Genomic DNA, 23,719 nt, shown 5'->3' on the forward strand with positions numbered 1-23,719 from the left:
GTGTGCAACATCAGGTTACACAACACCATGTGCATCTTGGGCCTATATATATATATATATATATATATATATATATATATATATATATATATATATATATATATATATATATATATATATATATATATATATATATATATATATATATATATATATATATATATATATATATATATATATATATATATATATATATATATATATATATATATATATATAACCATGCTCGAGTATGCAGACGTCTGTGGGTGTGGGTGTATTAACCTATGTGCTGGGTGGATTTCAAAAGAACCCCTTCTAGCGCTTCATCTGATGCTTCTATAAAGGGACTGAGTTATTGTTGCTCCGAGTGTGACGCGCCCACACACACACACACACACACACGCACGCACACACACAGGATGGTCATGTTACACCCGTGTGGAGAGGTGAGTGCATGTCAGAAACACACACACACACACACTTAACATCAATCTGAAATTCAGTGTTGTACCATCTCTGGTTTAAAGTTTCAAACTGTCAGACGAACTCAAGTACGGCCTCATAAACACCACCCATCATGATCCAAATGTGCTGATTTGTATCCAATACTTTGCTATTTCAACCATACATCATTCACTTTTAATTTCATTTCATCTGCTTATCGATTACTTTCAGCTCTCCATTTCAAACCCTTTATCTGTTACTTCTATCAAACGCTTTTCTAACTAGTTTTACAGACTTTTTGTCATTTGTTCAGGTGTTGACTCAATGTGTGGATATTTTCTTTATCAGAGACATGATATTTTGGAGTATGTACCCCTGGTTTGACGGTTTGATGACAGAAAGACAACACTGAAACTAAGAATCTGAGAAATGCTATTGTGGAACTCCCAATCCCTCCCAAATACACATTCATACCCACAGGAAGGCTGCTAGCTCTAAGACAAAGGGCTGGAAAAACAGCTACAAATAAAGGAAGACAAAATGAAAGGGGGGGGGGGCTGAGGTCAGGGTTTAGAAATATGGCTTCTAGATTCAACCAAAGGAGGAAGTGCCATGCTCTAAAAGGGTTAACGTGCAAACAATATGCCAAGAAAACACCAAAAAGGTTCCTTAAACAACGACGCATCAGATGAGGACAGTTGTTTTTAATCCAATGGAGTATGACCGCTTCTAAAATTTGGAGATTCGGACTGAAAAGCATGACAGCAGCCTGGTGACTTCTCTCTCTTTGTCACAAACTGGTTTCCACTAAAATGCTGCAACAAGGATATCCTGTCAAATGTTGGTACCAGCAGCTCGTAACGACTCAACAGCAGCCGACCGACCTCCCACGGAGGCGTGGGCCAGCTAAGAGTGACTCTGGTGTGCACGCGCGCCACACCGCTGAATCTCCTGCATGTGTATCTAGAAAGATGAATCTGCACACGAGGCTGTACGGTGTATTGCTGAACGCGGTACAAGCGGAGCCTAAATACTGTGATGTGAGCAGAGCAAGTTTGCGGTAAACACGTGAGTCAGAAAACAATTAGGAAGTACTCGGATGGGATCCTGCACTACCCAGATAATCAAAACACTGGAACATTTAGAGACAAGGAGACACTTTCCAGAGGACAAAATCAGGCCTACGTGCAGAAAACTAATCCATGATGTGTGATGTGAAGGAGCCTTCATATTGCCAAGTAACTACTTTACAATGCAGCAGATGTATCAGCAGTGTAAGTATACTCTTTCTCTATCCTTTCCAAAATCATAAACCACATCGCCATCCTCCCCAAAACCATGAGGCCACAACGCTCAACTGTCTTAAAACACATCCGCTCGTTGACATTTCCATTCTTCTCCGGTTAGATGAAAACCCACGTTGGGTCCCATCTCGGATCAGCCAGCAGACATGCACAGCTCGTACCAAGACAGTCACTTCTCCAGACTGCAAACGTCCAACCACAGCATCCGTGTCCACTGGTGACACACTGGAGAGGAGAGGAGGCAGGAGAGTGCACAGAGCCGCACCCTGAGGCCTACTGCATCCTGTGTGCAGCACGAAAGGAAGCGTCAACAACAACAAAAAACACCATGAAGACGCGAGGACTCACCCGGAAAACTTGACAGCAAACTGGCTTGCTAGTTCTTCTCCTAAACAACCCGCGGTCTTGCGCAAACAACTGCTTGAAGAGGAGAGAGAAGGAGACTCTTTTTCTCATCAACTTTAGTCGGAGTGTCTTCCCACAAGCAAAGTGCCCTCAGCATCATAAGCCACCGACAAAGACTTCACCACGGTTCGTGCAGTGCTTCGCCGCAGGCTAAGCGAGAGTGCTGAGAGAGACAGACTGAAGGAGGAAGTAGGCGTTTGTCGAGAAAAGAGGAAACGGGTCTTGTCAGACAAAAGAGCGGCAAAATTTAAAGATAAAATGACAGCGAGTAAGGAAAGTCTAATCCAAGTGTGAAGAAAGAAACCCTGCATCCCTAGCAGTTAAAAACACTTAATCGAGCTGATTGGATTAATCAACGGCAAACCTATCTCATAAATATATATCGTGGTGTTGCCCTGCTCGGGTGCATTGCTGTGAGAATAAACAACTGCAGCCTTTTAACAGGCTAGCGTCGCATTGGACACAGCGGGCCTGGATCTGTCTTCGAGGAAACTAAATCCCCCGAGCAGCAGCTCTGAACCTCACTAATCACTTTATATCTAGTTTGTTTAATTCGTACGAAGAAAGACGAGACATTGAGGTTTTACTCGGGGTTATGTACTGGACTACTTCTTGGCCCGGGGCGCAAATAACTACCGTGAGCAAAGTTTATACACTTCAGGTTTTGTATGAATGAAAAAAAAGATGGAGAAGGTGTTGTATAGCTGATGTGATTCCCCAGATTTCAGCTGACCAGGAAGAGGTGTCTCAACAATGAAAAGGTGCCTTTTCCATAATAAACTAAATACCTCTTCGAAATGTGTATTCAGAAGGGCCTTGAGACGGGAGTTTTGGGCTGAATCTGCTGAAATGAATTGGAAAAGGGGAAATGATGGCAAGTACCACAGAATGAGGGACAGCTTCGGTGTTAATTAGTGAGCGTTAGAGGTGCTCAAAGGTCGATTTAGTTCCTTTTGGACGGAGCTAAGCAAGCAGTTTCCCCCTATTTCCAGTCAAGCTAAGCTAATCGGCTGCTGGCTGTAGCCCTAAATTAGCTGGACAGATATGAGGGTAATAATGTGTATTTAACCACTGCTTTAATGATTTAGCCTGAAAACAAATCCAGTGAACCTCACTCTTCACAGCAGTCAGCCGAACCTGTGAGAGACGCGATAAAAACGCCCAAAAGCATCTTTAGGAATGTACATCAGACATGGAATGAGTGGCATCGCTTTTACAGCAAAGTTAGATTCAATGAAGCATTTAATGTTCAAAGACTGCCAGAGAGCAGGTGATTACAACCAACGCTTTCACTTCTCCTCCGTCACCACTGATGCAACGGTCGGTCAGAAACAGTCTACAACAACAGAGCGAGTCAGACGGCTTTACACACCGTCGCACAACGACCGCGGATCACGAGCAAAGAGGCCAAACGCCCAAACGAAACATTTACTGTTCGAGGAGGGCAATGACATCTTCAGTTCAGACTGGGAGCGCACCGGGCCATGTGTGCACGTGTCGCACAAAAACAGATGTTCACTCCACCCACGCTGAGGTCAGCCTTGCTTCGTATGAATCTCATAAAAACACGCGTCCGGGACGTTCGGTTCTGACTCGAACTCCTTAGAGCCTCAGGAAGACAAGCATCCAAGACACAGCCCGAGCAAAATAACATTTCAACACAGCAACACCAGCGAACAAACAACGAGCTCATAGAAACCGATCCCATCCTCGTCTGGTTTTAGTCTTTGCCAAGCGGAGAAAATAAGGGAAAGAGAACACGGCCGTGCTTGAGTCGAGCCGTCATGTGCTTCAGTTTGGCCTCAACAACAAACAAAAAAACGACCAAGTTTCATGGAGATCTGAGGAAGTGAGTAAAGTTCAGAGGACCTTTGCCACTAATGAATTCTTGCAGGACAGCTGAGACTATTTTTTCGTGATTTACAAACAGAGTGAAGTCTGCTGAGTCAGAGATCTCACTGGGGACTCTGCCCAACTCCATGTCAAAGCTTTAATAATCTATCCCAACTATCTCAGCTCCCTGGTGAGTACCGGTCTCTGCTCCGTCAGCCCCGCTGACCCATCCACAGGATGCTGCTCTGTTTCAGTCGGCCGCCTGTCACAAACACCTTCTTCTTTGTTTACTTGCTCAAAGAGCAGCAGATTAACCTGACTGTCCAGGCTGTGTGTTGATCCAATCAGGAGCTGTTCACCCTTAGTATGCAAGGCAGGTTGTGTTGAAGCGGTGTTCTAAAGAAATGTGAGACTTAATTACTACTAGCAAACATAAAGGCTTAAGTTTGTGAAAATCAGATATTATTGAAAACACGGGAATCTTAAATGCTGGCAGTGATTTAGAGGCAATTGTGTTATTTACAAGGCAAGAAAAAATTAAATCTGCGCTGCAGTAAAACCAGTGTGCAAAAGTGTATTTCTATTTATATTGCCCAATATAAAAACTCTGCCTCAGGGGGTTTACAATCTGTATCGTACGACACCCTCTGTCCTTTTCAACCCTCGCTGCAGGTAAAGAAATAACTACCCCCAACTTTTTTTAAAAGGGTAAAAATGGAGAAAAATAAACTGAGGAAGAGCAACTGAGGAGGGATCCCGCTCCCTGGACGGACAGACGTGCAGAATAGACCAACCAAGAATATGGCAAAATGATACTTAAAATGTGATATTATAGGAAGACAGATCCAGGAGGATGTGAAAAAGCTCTCAGTGGAATGTAGTACCCTAAAGAAGTATCTTAGCTCGTTTAAAAACCTTAAACATTGTATATTTTTCGAAACTTTTGGACTATTAACTATAGTAGCTATTAAATCAATATTAGGGAGGGGGGGGGGACTTCATGTTCTTGCAGTGAGTGGGATTAGAAGATCAATCCCACTCATGTCTGTTAAACATGAAGCTACAGACAAGAAAGACCAGAAGCAGAGGGAAACAGATAGCTGGCTCTGGACCTGCTTCAAATAAAATAATAGACAATTAAACAATTTCCTGTGTCCGTTCTCAGTCAGAAACAAGCAATTTGTAAGGTTTGTTTTACTGATTATTGTTACAACAGTCTGACTAATTATCAAACTAATTGTTTGTTGTTATTGTACTATTGAAGTGGCTCTGACTGTTGCCCGCATTACTGCCAGAGGCTTGTAATGCTGGAGAGTCAGAGGTTTGAGTTCATGGTTCCACTCAACTCTAAATGGCTCTGACTGAGAGCGTCAGATGAAAACCCAAAAGTGTAAAAATGTAAATGCAGACGCTGGATAATAATGTCAGACATGTGTTGATGTCATTCGCTCAATTAGTGTTTCAGAGCCCCTTTTTTCTTACTCCCATTTTACATCCATGAATTGAATCTGCACATTCCCAGTCTGCTTGAAGAGGAGGTTGTCGGGCAAAGATAATTCCACTACACCTCAGGGGATCATCTATTATTTAAAACCACTTCCAAATGTATTCCACTCGAAGAGGAGCAACAATCGGCAAACTCCATTGGTTACGATCCGCGCGACGTACAGCGGTCCGCGTTACAAATGGTTACCGTAGACAGAAAGCTGGGCCACCTTTCAGTTTCCAAACTGCACGTCACCAAAACAACAGCTCACACGTAGGCGTTTGATCACACAATGTGCTGCTTCCCAAAACAACACAAGCGCAACAGTAACCATCTCCTCGGGCCTTGCTCAAGAAACAACGGCCTCTGGCGGCTGCGAAGTTAACATAAGCTGCTATCGTTGTCACAGAGAGGATGCTGCAGAGAGACAGACTTCCTGCTTGGAAGTCTGAACTGGATTAATTTAAATGTAATGTAATTATCATGGCCCACACATACAGCAGAAGATCCCTCCATCAAGTTGCAGTTTGGACATCAACACACATCCTTGTGTGCTGGTCTGCAAAACATCAGCATACAGCAATGCACGACTACATTACAGACATGACAATTCAAAACACCGTACTGAAAACATGTATGTGGCATAATACATTATTTCCCCCAGTAAACTACAGCCCATATCACACAGAGTTAATAACCCGTTCGCTCCAGCAGCTATTTAATTGGACCAAACACTCCTGGGTCTATGTAACTGCATGAAATGTCAAGTAGAGTTACACTGTTAGTTGGGTCTCACTGCCCACGTGTGCAACCGATCCTCTTATTATCCACTGGGATGCTTTATAAGAGTGATAATTGGAACATGGTCATACAGGCTAATGTGCTGCCGACTCCCTGCTCGTCTCACGGGAGACTTACACCACACAGGTTCAGTGAGTGAAATAAACTAACCCTGCATGCCATGAAGGAGGCAGCGAACACAGCAAACGGCAAGCTTGTACTGGTCGTGCTGCTGTGACTATTATGCTTGTGCGATTGTCTGCCAGCAAGCTTATTTACGAGGGCAGTTTTTCACAAATACTACTTCTATTCTGGGGTTAAATTCAATGGTAAATATGATGCTAGCTAGAGAGTTAGCTAAGCCGAGCATAAATACCGGAAACGGGGAAACAGCTAGCCCTGCTCTATCCAAAAGGGTTTCCTTCCTGCACACTTAAGTTTTTACACCTCAATTTAAGAATGGACTGAACAAACAACACTTTACTTGTTCGTCAGATTTTGTTACCGTTGGACAGAGCCAGGCTAGCAGTTCCCCCCCCCCCCCCGTTTCTGTGCTAAACTAAGCTACGCTAACCGTCTGATGGCTCCAGCGTCATCATTACTGCACAGGTGTGAGAGCGCTATTGATCTTCTCATGTGCTCCCGGCAAGAAACGGAATAAACGTACTTCTCAAAATGACAAACTATGCCTTTAAGTAATATATGGAGATAATAACACCAAATACTACATTAACAAATAGTTACATCATCACAACAAAGTAGTCGTGGTTGAACTGAAATTCAGTAAATAATCACTGGTAAAGGTTTGGTGTTTGGTGTTTGACGGCCAAATGCCATTATCTCATTATCAACAGCATGACCGATGACTGAATTCATTTGGATTTTTATTCTAATGGATCGAGTGTTTACGGTATCCATCAGTGAGCAGAAAAACACGGTGACACGTTGTTCACCACTGCTCCCTGATCAATATTTTGTGATATTTAAGTGCTTATGAAACATTACCTGTAACATTAAAAATACCCCGGTGTGTATATTTTAATCCTCTGCACTCACAGCTCGTGTGTTCGAGAGTGTTACGTAAGGTAACCATTACACATGTGTTTTTCCCTCCATTGCCTCACCAACGGAAAAACAATAGGTTATGTGCTCTGTTCAAACACAATCTCCTTTCTCTTTAGATTTAAAAATAACAAGCCATCCTCCCCCATTACATAACTCAATATCAGTCCGCATCAAGGTCGGCGGAGAGAGCTTCAAAACAGAAAAAGAGGAGCACAATCAGGTGTTTACCCTGGAAGCCTTTTCACTGCCAGTAAGGAAAAGAGAAAAAAAAAAAAGTGTGAGAGAGAGCCCACAGGCAGAGAAAGTCACTGACGGTGTGACCTTCTGCTCTCGGGCTTCTCGGCTCCGTTCAAAGCAGCCGATCCAGGTCAAACACTCACTTTCCACAGTGTATCGTGATCTCCGTCTTGAATCTTGATTCTTGTTCCAAAGTGACAGATATTAAAAGAATGAGTTACGGAAATTCTGCCCGATTCAACATACAAACCTCGATGGCAACTCCGAGAGCTTTCTGCAGCAGCAGGAAACATTGCAGGGATTGTTGGATTCTAGCTGTGATGAGAGCAACCGACGTACCATGTAGTGTACATGCTGACTTGTGCAATCGGCAAAGAGACATCAGCATCTATTTTAGTCGTAAGTAGGCAGAGATCCTTCGAAAAAGGATTTGCAACATCGCAAATAATTAGACTAGAGTCACCATGAAACATTATTTTCCTCCGAAAGAATCCTGCGCACTCAACCACTCTGATCCTCACCAGAAAGCTTTTATGGACCTCTGGTTTGAATTCTGAGGCTGATAACAGCGGTCTCTAAAACCTTAAATTACCTCTGCTAGAGATGTGGGTTCGGGAGATAAAAATGTCTGCTGTGCTATGCGCGTCCCCAGAAGGCTCCACGGCGGCTGGTCTGGCTGCAGGCCCGTGGGGTCTTTGGTGTAATTAACTTACATAGCTGGACCATTAGGAGGAAGCTGGAAAGAAGAGGCCTGGATGCCTAAAGGAACAGACTAGAATGTGTCATCATACTAAAAACAGCAGCAGTGCATGAATCTTAACACCATGTAGACTATGGATGGGATTCAAACAAATGTTTATTGGGGTATAAATTGACTCCAGGCGCAACACTCTGGTGCTATTAAAGTGTTGTATTGTAGATGCATTTCTTGTCATGATAACAGACAGAAAAACTGACAGTCATTCAGAGAATGACAATGTTTCAGGCTGACTTTTACCAAGAAACATAACTTGTTATTTTTACACATTTCGGTTTTTGTACAGATTAAACATGTTAATTAGTGAGTTTAAGGGGTGATGGTAAAGTGGGTTCTGTTACTTTTGGACATCGCAAAGATGGCTATTTTTCACTGTTAACTGCTAAGGTAACTCGCTGCAGCCTGAAGCCGTATAATAAACTCACAGATGTGAGAGTGGCGTCGATCTTCTCATCCGACTCTCGGCAAGGAAGTCCTTAACGTCACATTTTTATTTAGTCATAGCTCATTCTAATAAGTGCAACATATTCTAATAATTTGTAACAAAGTATTCAAACCTTTGTAAATTAACACAATTTAGTTGCCGTTATTGGCAAAACAAATGATATATTTAAAAAAATATAAGAACTATGACTTTCTTGGGATGTAATTAGTTTGAACTTACCTATTTTATATTCATAAATCAATATTTTATATTCATATATTATCTTAAAATCCAATTAAAGTACTATCCTCTCACTATTACCACATGCAAGATTAAAAAAAAGATTGAAGAGTATTAATAAAGACATTTTCCAACTGTGGGTTCTCTTTCCCTTCTTTGTCATCAAAAGTGAAGTTTACGTCAACTTTTTCGATATCATGAAAAATCAAACAAGTGCTAAAAACTGAGACGAACTCAAGAGAGTCAAAAGAAACACAACAAAAGTGCACCTTGTTTCCAAAGACACAACAGTTTGTGAAGTAGAAAAACACACAACATCAAAGTGCAATTCTTCAAAAGCTGTGCGTGTGTGCGTGCGTGCGTGCGGCAGAGACGAGGAATGGTTTGACCAGAGCTTCCCGATGACTGATCACGGCACGCTACAGTGATTGGAGCCTCTGGGGCCACGCTTCAAGGAACAAGCCATCCTGAAAAACTTCACTGGACCCCTCTGTGTGTGTGTGTGTGTGTGTGTGTACGTACGAGTGAGTGAGAGAGAGAATGTTTAGAGGGGAGGGGTAGGGACCACACAAAAACCCTGCCAGGTCACATGACAGAGGCGGGGATGAATGGTGCTTTTTGGTTGGTCGGAGAGGGAAGTCATGGAAACAGGTCTATAGTCCCATTGTCTAACCGTGAAGTGTGTGTTCCAGTGTGTGTGTTCCAGTGTGTGTGTGTGTGTTGGAGGAGGCGAGAGGCGTTGTAGCATCAGGAGGGACCAGCACTGCATTCTTCATTCACAAGCAAAACGCCTCCATCATAAAGTGACCTTGACTACTCAGTGAGCCCATCAGAGCATGCCTCTCTCTCTCTCTTATTCCAAGTGGGTGCATTTCAGAGAAGGCGTACAGCAGCATAAACATAAACTGCCTTTTGTCTATAAAAACACTGACCGTGTTACGAAGCTGTGCCCTCATTGAAAAAACAGACACCAAGTTATGACCAGCTCCAGTTTCCACACAGTGTAACTAATCCAACTGCATTACTGTGGGGCAGATCAATAACTCTTCCCCAACACAGCCGCATGACAGGCGTGTTTTACCACCAGATGCTTAGTAGTCTGGCTCATACAAATGCTGTTACGGAAATGAAGAACAACCCTTAAAAAAAAGCAGCAGTTGGAAAATGGAATTGCTTTACCCTCAGTTAAAAAAAAGAAGCTAGAAATCCTTCAAAATCCACTCGTTGACTAAGTTTTAACTGGCCTCTGACATTCAATTCAGCAGGGTCAAGAACAAGTGTCTTTCAATTTGACCAACAGTTTAGAAATAAAAGAGGAGGGCTGCAATCCCACTTCCTCAACGTGCTAAAATTACACCCCAGACAGCGGGGGGGGGGGGGGGGGGGGGGGGGGAGTACCAGACAAAAGGTTGTGATGGAAGAGATGCTTACACAACCACAAGTGCATACAAAAGCAATGGACAAAAGACGTGAACTCCCCTCCGAGGTGCTTCTCATTCATGAAACACAGACAGTGGTTATCACATCCCAGCTAACAGTGTACAGCTCTTGAGGGGTTCTTCCGTCCCTTAACTCGATTAGCGCTGTTCATGAGGAAGATAATAATGGCGCATCTCTTGTGTGCTAATTGAAAACCAAACAGGCAGGTGTGTTGGGAAGTTACTTACACACACACACACACACACACAGAATCCCACAAAAAAAGAGCAGAGCACTCTGCCGACCAGGCATGAGCTGTGTGGAAGTCCCAGAATAGAGCAGCGAGGATTATGCAATAACAATACTGCAGCTAAAGGCTTAGTTTCACTCAATTTAGAAAGAAAGGAGAAATTTTCTATGGCCGAGTGCGGTAATTACTGTAAGTGTTAGGCCTCGTATGTTATGGTGCCCATCCTGTTAAACACGTCTCTTTTCAAAATGTATGAACACAGAAGGATGGATTGTAACCAGGGAGAAAATGCCTCATCTGTACCGCAAGAAAAACCATCGTGTTCACTGTACGAGTGCTTTCATCTCCTCGTCACGTATTCAATGTCCACACCAAACAAGATAGGAGAATTTAACTGACAATTACATTAAAAAAAAAACAACTTGGCTGCAGCTTCACTCACCTACAAACTTATAAAATACTGCTTAGAATGTGTGTCTGGTGGGTCCCCCCCCCCCTCAATTTAGTTAAAAAAACTTTTAAAGTACATTTACTCTTTCTGCCTCATTAAAAAGCCCAAATCTATGAATATGTAAATATTGTTTATTCCAAAAGTTATACTGAAAAAGGGACGTTTCATACTTCCCAGTGTGTGTGCGTGTGTGTTAGAGGGTTCAAGTTTCCACATCACATTTCTGCAACTTACATAATGGACAATTGGTGTCCAAATTAGTTAGTTTGCAAAAATATGTGACACACACACACAAGTGAAAGTCACCTGAGAAAGAAGAATCAAAACACATGTTTTAATCGGGAGGGGCTTAACATTTAATTGTGAAATGGTGTAAAAGACTGCTGAACAACATGTCACATGATACACCGAGTATTTTATGGTACAAAGTACGACAAAAAGCATTACAGTTCTATCTCCAGTCTCAGTGAGGTTTAAGGTCCAGACCTGCTTTGTTACATTATAGGAGCTTAACGCTGCTCACAGGGCCGGCGTGTGCTCCATCGAGTTAAACGGGATGTGAAGGATCGGGCATCCCGGGTCAGGGAATTTCCATTGCAAATGATTGCTGAGCCACCAAGGCCAGGCTTTCATTTGGTCCAGCGTGTAAACAAACATACACAATGAGGATTGCCTTCAGACGATATGGTATCAGAGAAAGTCGTACACACAGGATGGTGGTGTATATTTAGCTCCCGCCGTAATTGCATTGCAGGTTTTCCCACTAAACTCCAATGAACAGAAAGTTTCTGATACGTTTAGTGCCTTGCAAAGACAGGGCCGTCTACGCAGCACCGAACACTGCTGCTACAGCAGTGCTTCAGCATCTCTCATCATTCTCAGTAACAGTGTCAGGCGTGGTCGTGATTGGATCCAATTATCAGTGTTTGTTGTAACTTGATGGTATGAACACACGGCGTTAACCTGCATCGCATGCAATGGCGCTCCCTGCAAATACTGCACAATACTGTTCATGTAAGAACGAGATGGCATGAAGGTTTTAATATAACTAAATGTGTCTTCAATTCTACCATTAACATTCGCGCCAAAGCAACAATAATATCATGTTGGTAATGTGAGCTGATGCTCACAAGTTTGGTTGGTGTAACGTCCATAAATGATATTAACAAAACATAAAAACATGATCTGAAACTCTACTTTTGCTCTTTGCCCGCCTGCTACTGAAAACGCATTGCTGCTTAGCGCTGCAGGTCTTTGTGTGCCATCTCGCGTGTGGAATCACACGACACTTTACACTATGTGACATTTCGGCACAATCGATTATTTGGTCCGCTGTGAACTCCCGCTGCAGGGTCGAACACGTCACATACATCTCTTAATGGAAACATGGTCTCCACTTAGCTCAGAGGATTACCACCGCCGCTGAAGCATGTAATAACCAAATCATAACTCAAACCATAATCCACCGCTGCCTCTTTAACGGCTTTTAAAGTGTGTCAAGGCCGACTCGCTGCTACCAGTCACATTTTGAATGAACGTGCCGGCCTCCAAAGTGCCAGTCTGCCAGTCACTCTGCCCAGCTTTGAATGCCGTGTCACTCTATCCCCTGTTGGGGTGTGCTAGCCTAGATCGAGATGTGCGAAAAGCCAGAGAACATTTGGGATTGATTTGGCTATTTTTACATGTCCTACTTGAACTAAATGGTTCAGATACTCAGAGGAAGAAGTCAGGCACTGAAAAGGCTTATTGAACTCCTGGAGAAAAAAAAAATAACTGGAAAGCTAAATGGTGGTAAGAGAGTGGATACTTTAGTGTAGGGCTTTCAGAGAAAGAAAACAAAAAAAGGCAGCTTTTAATAGGAGGGAATAAGAGATGGCGTACACCTTCTACCCATTGGTCTATTATTTACAGGCTACCGCTATTGAGGAGTGAAAATGTACGTGCGGAGAAAGATAAATGCCTGTGTGAACACACAGCAGACAGGTTTAATAAAAGAAAACCTTGATAGACTTGACGCACAGAGTAGCAGCGGTATCCTCCAGGAGGACCACTGCACACATCCTCCACCAGAGCAAAGATTACTCCTCTTATTAAACCATAACTCAGGAGAGAACACAGGCCCCTCAACACTCAGTACCTAAGCATATAGGGAACGGGCTTCAATTTTGCTGGCACTACAATTACGTTCGCACTGATGACTATCATTACAAGTGTAATAAGTGCTCTCTGGTGCACTGACATTATGGAAGATGGTATTGGGCTATCTTGTGGAAACCTCCTGCCGCCACCGCCAGCTCTATGTGGTATAGAGTCACACACACACACACACACACACACACACCGAGGAGAGAGTTGGTGTCATGCTAGACTGTGTATCTTGTCTAGGTGCTGTGAAAGAATTCAGTCACTTCACAGATCAGCCATCCACTCACTGCGACTGGCACAAGTGAGTGGGAACAAAGGAGTCACTGTGGCTGTCACACTGGCTCCTCGTTACACTCACCCTTTGCTCTGCCAGCTGTCTCTCCGTCCTCCCCCCCCCCCCCTTTCCCAGCTGTGGCTATACATCAAACTACCCTTAATTCCACACATGCAAACACACCCAACGCCACACATGTCTTGGGTGGCTTCACCAAAAAAATCTTCATCCCTGCTGGGTGCTCTTTGCGTATCCGGCAGAGTGACTGACAGTGAGTGCACTGTTAGAGGCACAATGTTATTCATCACCAGCACCAGCGGCTCATCAGTATCACACCACTGCACGCAGCCACAACACATGAGCTCACGCTCGCTACGATTAATAAACTGGCGCCGTTACTCTAAATATTCTCTGTTGTTCCGTCTTTCGTGCCTTCTGGAGCACAGGTCCTTGTTATTGTTCTTTTGCTCATTCCCGTCTACAGAGACTCTCTGCCCAACCTCCGCTTCATGCATGCCACACCCTTCCACCACAGCACCCTCCCTGTCTGAAAGATGCCCCATGCCCCATCTTTGGGCTCACCCATTCATTTGCTAACCCCTAAACGCTGCCCTCAGCCTATTATTTATTTATCCCCCCGCGACTTCTTTTTAAACCATATGCTTACACCCATGCCCTCCCTATGTTTACCCGCTGACAGGCTCCAGCCCTGCCTGTCTGGTCAGTCACGAGCCACTGCCAGCTCAGCCTCCACCCTAACAGTGTGGTGGCTGGCCGCTGCTGAAACACTTTCATCCCTCCTGCGTGCCGAGCCCGGTTCCTCCGACGCCATTCATTGAGGCTTTGCCCGTGGTTGCCTTATTATTGTCACGTCACAGTAAAACTGTGGGGGAGGGCTTCGCTTGTGGTACAGAGGCAGCAACAAGAAATGTGGCTGAAGTCAGGTTATTTGTGGACTGGGGGCATACGATTCAAAGAACTTCAACGTTGCCTTTTATGGGTTAATTGCATGTAAACCACATTTATGTGAAACAGAGAGATTGAGAAGGGGGGGGGGGAGAAAACCAGAAGTGGAGGGCATTCCTCAGGCCAGGCTTTCATTGCTGTGGGTACGATGTCATTGGATGATGTAATCGGTGCATTGCAGCCCCCCCTCCCTCCCTCCATCTATTCACTGAATACATGGAAACAGAAATTGGACATGACACATTTCACTTGTCAGCCGGCCCTGTAATGGATACTGAAGAACATTAACAGCTAACCACGTTGCATTGGGTTGTGCCGGCACGTCTTGTCCTTTCTCCTCACACTTTCTGTCAACAGGAAATGAATCGCTTCACATGCAGATATTGGCAGGAAGTGGCTCTCCTTCCACCTTCAGTTCAGAAGAGGCGTGTACATTTACTAAAATCTACTTCTGGAACCTTCTGCTTCGTATGTATGCATGTATGTATGTATGTATGTATGTATGTATGTGTACGTGCATACACACACACACACACACACACACACACACACACACATCACAAACTTTCACCAGATGCCTTACGACTGCTATGCATCCGGTAGCTGGCCCGCTGTTGAGAAAACGCCATTGGTATTTCCTGTGCCTTTCTTCCACAGCACTGTCTGGGCTGTAAAAAGCTGCCAGACAAGTTGGACACACACACAAAAATACAAACACGGAGTGTTTAAGCTTCCCTTCCAGACAACAAAAGAACAGACACAGCAACAAGCCCTGAAGGCAACATTAAACCCAGCTGGTTCGCCACTACAATACCCCTCTTCTCTCAATAGAGAGCCATGCTAAACCCAGCTGAGCAGAGCTGTACCATGTTGTTCTTCAGTTTCTAGCTGGGAATAAGATAAGGGCTAGGCAGCCTGACAGCGTGCAACATCCACAGGAAATGGAAAACACCGACGTGTGGCCAGCATGGACGCAGGAGAACCTTGTCTATAGACACAACAACATGGCTGTCAGGAATGACAGGAAGCAAAAACACTGGTGAGCACAAACAGGAGGAGGAAAACTCAAACTGGATGTCTGTCTTCCCAACAGACAAAAAAAAACCTCTTTACTGCATCGTGTTAATACTTGAAGAGTGCCAACGGCCTCACGCATTGTTGCCATTAATCAGCTCCCAACATCAAGCAGAAAAGAGACTAATAAAGAGCTGATGAATCGTTTATGAACATCCATTCATATGCACAGAGTTAATTATTATTAGCTCTCTGGTCAAGCTTCACCCCGTCAACATCCCCCTTGAGCAAGGCTTCGGTGGGCCGAAAAGAAGTCTTCCACATGCAGTGGTTGCTTTGCCGGATGAATTACAGCCACTGATCACACCTCCTTGCTGCTAACGGGATGAAAGGCAGCATCGGGGTGCGAGAGTGATCACGGCGGGTTTCTACTGGCTGGTTGGAGCCAACAGAAACACTTCAGGCTGCTACGGAGCGTAAAAGCAGCAGCAGGAGAGACGACCACTGGAGCCTTACAGGTCGATATATTACAGATGGCCTGTTGAACGCTGCTGATGGTGGACAGTGTGTCTGGGCAGCGAAGGGTCAGGAAGTGAGCAATATGTAGATGCAATAGTCCTGAGATCGTATCAGTGAAAGATGGAGAGGAGGCAGGAAAAGTGATAGCAGGGTGAGAATGAGAGACAAGATAAATGAAAGAATCGGGCATCAGGTAGTAAAGTCGTACAAGGGAGACGAGAGAGAGAGAGAGAGCGAGAGAGCGAGATCAAAGTGTCTTGTTTCCAAATGTCCTCCTGTGTTGTGATTTATTCAGAGACTCAGAGGCAGCCCCCGCCCCCCCCCCCCCCCCCCCACATAAAGCAACACACCTTCAATCAAAGGCTTGCGGTGCCCCAGCCAGGGAGAGCGAGCCGGTGGCCTTGGCATGTAGCGAGAGGCCCTGCACTCCTCCATCTCGTCTCTCTCCAGAGGTAGCCTCGACTAGTCTCACGGAAAACATTGCGGCGGCACGTCCACATGGCAGAGGCCCCGCGTCGTGACAGAATGGGTTCAAATCCTTAATCGCAAGCCTATACATTAATTATGCAATATGTTTTGAATATGTTATTGCACCTCTCGCGTCGGTCTACCCTCCGGTCTTCCTAACAGAAATAACTTGAAGTGAACTAGATTGCTTGCAGCCGTAAGCAAACGAGTGCATGGGGAAAGTATATAATAAGGAATGTTAGAGAAGCTTGTGAGGCAACACCACCATCAACGATATCAAAGATTACACACACAGCTATATATGTTGCCAGTGTCTTGTGTATTTTTGCTTTCCTTTCAGTCACAGCAAGGAATAAATAAAGTCATTTTCTAGCAAATACATAAATCTAAGACGCCATAATCATTGCTTAGACGGACTCTTAAACACAGAGAAAGAAAAGGGAAGATGGGGAGCACAAGAACAAGACGGAGATACAGATAATAGAGTGCATGTTGGCAATAAGAAGGTAAAATAAGTAACAAACAAGTAAGTCTGCAGGTTTCTTTGAAACAGTGGCAGCCCTCCTCCTCCTCACAGAAAAACAACAGGCTAGTTGTATTTCCAGTCCACCTCACTGAACCTCCAGTCATCCGTATGTGCTGTTCACTCTCGTCACGGGACGGCGTCGCTGACGAGATCATCAGTGTGTGTGTGCACCTGTGAGACGCAGAGAGACAGCAGGCGGCTGACCTCTGATTGGACCCTGGCCTCAACATGCGACTCAAAGCACACACACACACACACACGGTATATATATACGGCAATATGGGAACAATCTAATATCACAATATTTCTGACCAAAATACCTCAAATTGGATATCGTGACGGTATATTGCAGGGTTGAATAAATAAATAAATTAAATATCAGTTAAAGATAACACTCAACACATCAACATATTGCCCAATATAGTGTATGTCCATCTATAAATGTATACATTGTAGTCTTCAAACCCAACCAATTGTACCCTTGTTTCTTTAAGGCAAGGCAAGTTTATTTGTATAGCACATTTCAACAACAAGGTAATTCAAAGTGCTTCACATGAAACCATTAAAAGCATAAAGGCAAAAGTAAAGGAGATTTAAAACATACATTGAAACAATAATCGATGTCTCCCTGAGACATTGCGCTGCACGCAATCAACCATACACTGCCGCAATTCTGCAATTACTCGCACACAAACCACGTCTGGAAAAGATCTCTGCCGATCTGCGTTTTACAGTGTACGCCTTGCACGAACTCGGTCCGGAGGAAATGGCGATATATTGTGCAGTCCTTTTAAAACCATTAAAAGCATCAAAACATAAGGCAAAATAAAAGGAGATTTAACAGCAATTAAGAACAGTGTAAGAAATAAAATACAGTCGTAAAATGCAGAAATGCAGGAAATTATATTAAATATATTAATTGAATGTGGTTCAATTAAAGGCAGCAGCAAACAGAAAAGTCTTCAATCTTGATTTAAATGAGCTGAGGGTCTCAGCAGACCTGCAGCTTTCTGGGACTTTGTTCCAGATATGTGGAGCAGAAAAACTGAATGTAAGTGAAGCAGAGCAGTGAATCTAACACCTAATTTGGTTATTCCAGGCTGTTTTCACTGTGTGTATATACAGTAGTAGGTGAGATGTATTTTGTGTTCTGCTAAAAAAAAGAAGAAAAAAAACAAATCGGGTGACATTTAATTTCTTTTCACTGCAGGAAAGCATCATAAAGCACAACATAAACGCTGCAGGGGACATGACACCTCCTCTCTGCCCTTACAATCTGATGCACATTAGAAGTTTCAGCTCACACCAACAGTTCATAAACTTCCTCTGCAATACACAGTGTGAAAAATGATAAATAACACTGCTGCAATGTAGTGACGTGAATAAACATTTTCAACACACACACACACACACACACACACACACACACACACACACACACACACACACACACACACACACACACACACACACACACACACACACACACACACACACACACACACACACACACACACACACACACAGTTCATAAAAATCCCTCACCACCCCAAATCAGACATCAAACAGACAACTCATCACCACAGGAGAGAAAAACTCCCATGAACAGTTTAATAGATACCCAAAGTCAAGTGCACAGTTTGGGGAGAGCAGTGCAGAAACCTAGGGCAACCTCAACTGACTCGCATTCACTGAGACAGGAGTCTTCAACGAGACTTTCAACGGAAACGGACATCGTAGCGCTCAGACTCACACCTGTGATCTCTTGATGGACATGCAGGGGAGCGAGACAGCAGCCATCCACATATGAACAGAAACATAGAGACCCAGACTACACACACACACACACACCACCTACAGGGCTGGGAGACACACAAGCTATAATTAGGTTGCAGATGAGGAAAAAAACACCTGTGTTCAGCACCGGGGTTACACTAAAACCTCAGCACACGGCTGCTGAGAAAGTGATGGAGGCAAGCCTTGGAGAAAAATACAAACTGACACAGCAACACAGATCTCTGCAGCACACGTGCAAACATGCCATAAATTGTATATACCGTGCGATGCCAGCGACACATTCGCACAATCCTGCTACAGCAGCTGCATACAGTCCAGTAACACCCGCACACGACTTGACAATACTCACAAAAAGTTCAGTTCAAGCCTCTCACGCGGCTGGAGAGGGGGACATACGGGTGACTGCCTAACCGTTCACCCTGCTGGGTCAGTAGGCTCAAAGGCTGAAAAACCACCCCCCCCACACACACACACACGCGGCGAGAGAGACGTCCAGCCTCTCGCTCAATATGTACAGAGCTCTGCGGCAGTATACCACAGCTGGAATGCAGCGGGCAGAGCGAGGGAACCGTATCAGTTTCTGGGTCATGTAGGGCTGCTTCACTCCGCATGAGGTCTAGACTTGGACTGAAAAACACGCCTGCAGATGCGCTCCACTTAAACCGATTCATAGTCATGTTTGAACAAACATATGCAATCATAGAAGCACGGGGTAGACGGTTGAAATACATTCATCAGCGTATTCCCAGCTGCTACCAAGATCACAGTTTGTCATAAAGCAACAACTTCTCCCATCGGTTTCTCTTATTTACAGCATTTTATTTAAAACAAGTGAAGAGTTGCCTGGCTTTGAATTCAGCCCAAGGCAACAATCAGTACGCTAAAGAGCAGAACACGGCAGGAGTACCTGTGAGATCGCTCTCACCCACCTATGTTTGTGTGGCTGTCTGGCACCTTCCCATCTCACCTTCAGTGCCTGCTGTTTTAATTAACTCCGTACCACAGGGAGCAATTATGCAAGGCAACATTCATCTCATTTGAAACAGCAAATGAATCTAACCTCAAGCTGCCGAAGGACAGGCGCACCAGTTTGTACTGCGAAGGAGAATGCCAGCACTTCAAATGACAAGTCTGGGTTGTTTTTTTTCCTAAGCAATGTCTGTTAGCCAAAAAATAAAGACCGAGACGACAGGGAACTTTGGGCCCCGATTTCTTTTTTGTTGGCGTTACTTTAAATGCCGCAATCCCCATCTTTTAGGAAAACAAGGTGGAAATGAGTTCATTAAGATGGACAGATAGCAGGCCGAGTATACATGGAGGAGAAAATAATTTACATACCTCCGTCTCCCTCAGGGAGCAAGAGCGGAGAGTGAGGAAGGAGATGGGAGAGTGTGCTGCAGTGCGAGAGGGAGCCATTGAGAAGTAAGTGCAAAGAGAGATGCTAAAAATGAGAGAGACAGTCAGATAGAATGTGTTAGAAAGCAAGTGTAAGAGTAAGCTAATGAGAACGATAACAGGCTGCAAGGGGAGGGAGGGAGGAAGGGAGGGAGGGAGCTCTGACAGGCAAGAGGAGGCAGAAATTGGCACGGTTGCACTTGAGGTGGTGAGAGGATGCCAAACAGTAGGTAGTGTCAAAGTGATACAATCAGTATGTGATGCACTCAGTAAGCGAGGGGCGGGCAGGCACCCATCCTCTCCCAAAAAAAGTGCTCCAAGCTGCCACCTCCGTCCTCTAATCTGATTTTGTTTCACTATTTCAAAACAAAAAACACAAAATCGCTCAAAGTCCATCAGTTTATTTGGCTTTTGACCAACGGTGCGAGTCGAGGCGGCCGTATTTCACCCTCTCACTTTTAATTTGCTGCCGTGTTGCAACGCTGCCTTTCTATCTATGATCTTTAAGACCCTGCAGGGATGAAGAAATAGTTACTTGGGAGAGCCAGCTAACAAGAAAAGGAGGTTTGCTGTGGCTAATAAAACTTGTTTTTTTTTTTGCATGTGTGTGCATTCCTTCTGACATGTGGGTCCCTCTGGTGGCTGTAAAAACTGAAATATAACAACTCGGGCACGCTTCAATTCTAAAGCGGACAGCTACCGACCAACGCCGTGCACACACGAAGCTTCACATACCCGCTTTAAATGGGAGAGTGCGCTTCAGTAAGCTGTTTGCGACAAAGTACGAGTTGAAAATTGCCTTCCTCGTCTGCTGGAGCTGCGCCAGACCTGGATCTAAAAAACCAAAAACATCAATCTGTAACCCACCGTCAACCACAGTTACATAGGCATGGTGCAAATGTAGGCCAATACGCAGAATATAGAAACGCACATAAAATAACACTCTTTATCCTCGTGGACAGCAAGGAAGAACTCGACGATATGAGAGCTGCTCGTATGTGTTCGTGTCAGAGACGTGGCTGCACATGTGCCTGTGCTTCTGGGCTGACTTTGCATGCGTTCATTGTCGAGTTGACACGAGCGATGGCGGGACGCGTGCGGCTCCATCACTACGGGGACGTCTAACTGGGCGTGTAAGTGGGCTCTCGCTCCATCAGAAGACGACCCGGAGGGGCCAGAGGGACCGAGAGAAGACAGTGATCACAGAGGAAATAGGGAGCAACGGTTCTCAACATGGGGTCTACAGACAGCCAGGGGTCCTTTAAAAAAAAAAAAAAAAAGGGACCACTGTGGGACCAAAAGGCATAAAGAAGAAGAGTTGCAGTTTCAACACATTTGTCGTCTACAGCCGTGATTACCTAGAAATGTTTGGGTGGCGGGCTTCATGTGCAAGAGCATTTGACTACAGAGAAAACACAGCGACTGTGGTGGATCAGTGATTGTGGTGGATCAGTGACTGTGGTGGATCAGCGACTGTGGTGGATCAGCGACTGCACACGTGAATCCATACCTGACAGGAATCCTGAAAGTATTGATGTTTAGCCTGGGTCTCTTTTTTTTCCCAGTAGGTTTGGTCAAGTTTACATTCGTACTGCCATCACGGGGAGCGGCAGAATCTTTCCAACCATTTAATCACTTTTAGCTCATTTAATCACTTTTAGCTGAAAATTTTGACTTTTGTGCCCACTACATCTGAAATACTTTGAATTGCAGCAGGAACTGACTCAACTGGTTGGGAGAAAACTGGGTGTGTCACAGGTGTTCGGTTATTGTTGCAATTCACATTTACTAAAATTCAGCATTACGTCAATTTGTAATCCCATTTACATGTTAATTTTGTACAGCTCTGTAAAGAGAGAAGACATGTTGAGCACCAGACCTCGAGAAGTGGCTGAACTGTTGCCAGACTAGAACGCATCTTGATCTCTTTGCTTTGTATTTGATGGAGGAGAGCACAGAGCTCAGACATTGCCGTCTGATCAGAGGCCCACGGTGGCCATGCAAGCTGGGCAGGAGTTACACACCGCACTCCCTTAAAGCAGCTCTTTAATGAGCAGTGGTGGTGAAACAGTCAGCTGTAAAACGCACCACTTTTTGTTTTGCATCAAGCGAACAGCATGCACTTAACAAACAAGCCGGGGGGGAGCAGCGGTAGCCTCGGCGTCTGTATATACATATATATATATAATATATACGTAAATATATCTGCCGCAAACACAACACAACTCGCAGCTTTAACGCGCACTTGTTTAACAAACCAGAAGTAAAAGCAGAGCACGATGAACCAATCTACCGGCAGTTCAGTGAGTCTCTGCTGCGATGCTTGAAATCAGACATGTGTCAACAACAATATAAAGAGCAGCGCCCACAGCCGCTAAGGCCACTTGACAAAAGTAAAGACACGGCGCGAGGGGGGGGGGAAACAGGCGAGATGAAACACAGTATTGTCTCGCTGCCATGTATAACTGACACAGAAACGCTCGCGCAGCGAACCCCCCACAAACACCGTGAATCCTTCAACATTTTAGCGCAACGCGCGAGGGAAGTGAAGCTACACGAACACCAACAATGTGTGCAAGAGAAGAAAGCGGGCTGACAAACCTGACGACGCGAGGACACTTCTTCCACTAAAGCGCTGGTGTCCGGAGTTTGTGTGCGCGTGTGTTGTGAACGTGTGTGTCACCTACCAGTGGCGTTGTCTCCCTCTCCGCTCCGCTCCGCTCTGCCGTACAGAGAGAGATAGTGCTGATGTTTCCACTTCCTCTTTTCTTCTTCTGCCGTCTGCTGGCTGGCTCGGTGATGCCAGACAGACCGAGAGGATGCACGAAGCCCAGCTGCTCCCTCTCTCGCCGAGTCACCGCTTAACGAGCGAATGGCGACGTTTCATCCGTTCGAAATAAAGAAGTCAATTATGATCATTTCGTTTTAGCAGCTCTGAAGTCGGACAACTTCACACTGTGAAGTGAACTGAATCACAATATGTGTGGGAGTCTGCTATTTCAATGTAAGGATGATAAGTGCGTTTGGTAGGTCTGATTTCCATGAACTGAGTAATATATGAAGTTGTGTTACTTTTTAAGTCGAGTTATAATTCAAAATGGTGTGAGTGATGTCACCCTGCAGTTCAACATGTAGGCACACATAGTTAGTGTTTGTTGTTATTTTGAATTGTTTGTAAAGCAATTTGTAACCCTGTTTTTAAAGTTGCTGTATAAATAAAGTTATTATGATTGTCTTTATTTGGACACATGCTGTTTGATAATGAAGACAAAAGTGTGTTTTGACTTTGTATTGACTTCGTCAGGTTAAAAATCATATTTTGATAACTATTGTGTTTTCTTAGGCAGGGAAAGGATGTCACATGTTTGTAAGGGCGCCTTTCAAAAACATAAAACATCAAATATAGTTCACACGAAATCTACCAAATATGGCAAAATTAGAAATACACATAAACAGAGTTTTAAAATAATTATAATCCAATATATAAAACGACAGTGTTCACAAATGACATTTGGTAAGTTACAATTTGACATTTTGT

The 23,719-nt window shown here is 44.4% G+C and overlaps 1 protein-coding gene across 3 annotated transcripts in view; it reads right to left on the reverse strand.

Annotated features, from left to right (window-relative positions):
- The window catches only part of elmo1 (engulfment and cell motility 1 (ced-12 homolog, C. elegans)), a 103,001-nt gene extending 80,059 nt beyond the window's left edge, over nucleotides 1-22,942 (reverse strand). Inside the window, exon 1 of one of the 3 annotated variants that reach the window (XM_079287544.1) lies at nucleotides 22,869-22,942. The gene's annotated coding sequence lies outside the window, so the exon portion shown is untranslated. The other 2 variants (XM_079287543.1, XM_079287542.1) reach the window with 2 other exon arrangements.
- Nucleotides 22,943-23,719: the final 777 nt, after the last annotated feature.

This window comes from Melanostigma gelatinosum (genome assembly GCF_949748355.1).
Source record: "Melanostigma gelatinosum genome assembly, chromosome: 17".
NCBI lineage: Eukaryota > Metazoa > Chordata > Actinopteri > Perciformes > Zoarcidae > Melanostigma > Melanostigma gelatinosum.